Source organism: Lepeophtheirus salmonis, chromosome 6 (assembly GCF_016086655.4).
Source record: "Lepeophtheirus salmonis chromosome 6, UVic_Lsal_1.4, whole genome shotgun sequence".
Taxonomy (NCBI): Eukaryota; Metazoa; Arthropoda; class Copepoda; order Siphonostomatoida; family Caligidae; genus Lepeophtheirus; species Lepeophtheirus salmonis.
The window spans coordinates 17278087-17279740 of record NC_052136.2 but is presented as its reverse complement, the minus strand read 5'-3'; positions in this window follow the sequence as shown (position 1 = coordinate 17279740).

Below are 1654 nucleotides of genomic sequence, written 5' to 3'. Positions count from 1 at the left end.
TAATCAAAATGCTTATTTTGATAAATAAATATCTCAAAAACGGGAGTGGGATTCCGTTGGCCTAAAAATTAAATCACATCGAAATAATAATAATTCTATTTTTTTGCAATAACTATTCCCACAACATTTGATTAAAAACAATAAATATTTGAATTAAGTTACTTCATTTTATAATTTTTCATCCCTTAATTACAACCTAAGGTCCAAATTATTGCACGTAAAAAGTTTGACAATTTTTTTAAAGTATTAAAAACACATAAAAAGGACTGTACACACCATAAAAATCTTCAAATTGCTACATAAATACTTTATTAAAGCTCATCCACATTGTTATCTTTATTACACTAAGCAACCTTTCATCCGATAAGAAACATCGGGGGGGGGGGCATAAAATCATTGAGTAGTTAGCCAATTCAGCCCAATCTATAGAATAATTATTTGAGAATTGTTCACATCTTAAAAAAACTCATTCTAATTCAACCAATCAACGTTAAGAAAACTAATTTGGATAATAAAAGCAGATACATCAACAGTTGACAAGAAAATACAGTCTCTATTTTTGTGTTGAGCAAGGCAACACCGTGCATCATATACAAAATCATCATTAGACAAAATGCATAATTCAAAACATAACAGAGTCATGTAATTTTAACTTTTTTGCCGTTTATCAAAAGACAGTCTGAGGAATTCGTGGGGAGTGTATGTTACAGGCTTCTGGCTCCGAGTAGAAGCCATGGTGGTGCCCAAGGGTAAACATTTAAAAATAACATTAGTTTTACAATACAAATCATAAAAGGTGTGAAGAGCTATTTATAATCTCTACTTCTTAAGTTCCTTATCCATGTTTTTTTCTTTCAGTTTGTCTACAATTTGCCCAACCGTTCTGTAATAACATTCAGATACGAATAGAATGTGCATTGTACATAACGGATAAATTTTCATGCTTGATATAAAACGTAATAATTTATTTCTGGCGTAATAATATGTAGGTACATTTTGTAAATGAAGTCAATACAAAGGTTGGAATTCGGCGACCCCTTAGGGGACTTGTCAGTCATAATTTATAAGTATAAAAAATAAATGATGTCACTGAATTACGTTTAGGAGCTAAAATTAATTTGATTACTCAAATGAATTCATTTGCTTTTTTATCTTTAGTCTAAAGAGTTATGATCATTTCTTTACTTAACATCTTTCCAGAGGCAGAAAGGAAGATAGTTTCTTAAACCGAGGGGTCGTAGGACATAAAATATAATACAACTAATATAAGTAGTGTTTTGAAAGTCTGTTAAAGATGGGCGTGACCCAGGACACAATACTTACATGCTCTAGAATATTAAGGTAAAATGAAAGAGATACGCATTCGTCTGTACTTATGTAATATTATTTGGTGCAAAGCTTTAAGAAACATTTCATCTATGAGCTATGCTAACATTTGACCACACTAATTCCATGGACAAAAATGAAGACTGCTTTTCGGGAGATGACCAAAGTGTTTTATGAATTAAATACCTGTGTTCATAAAATCCTTACCTATGCAACTACAAGTGGCTCTTGTTAAGAAGTCACAATATTATTTTAAGAAAGCTAGATTCTTCTAGTGTTTAAGGAGCGCTAGTTTTTGTTTTTTTTAAAGAAAAAATAATATTTTTTC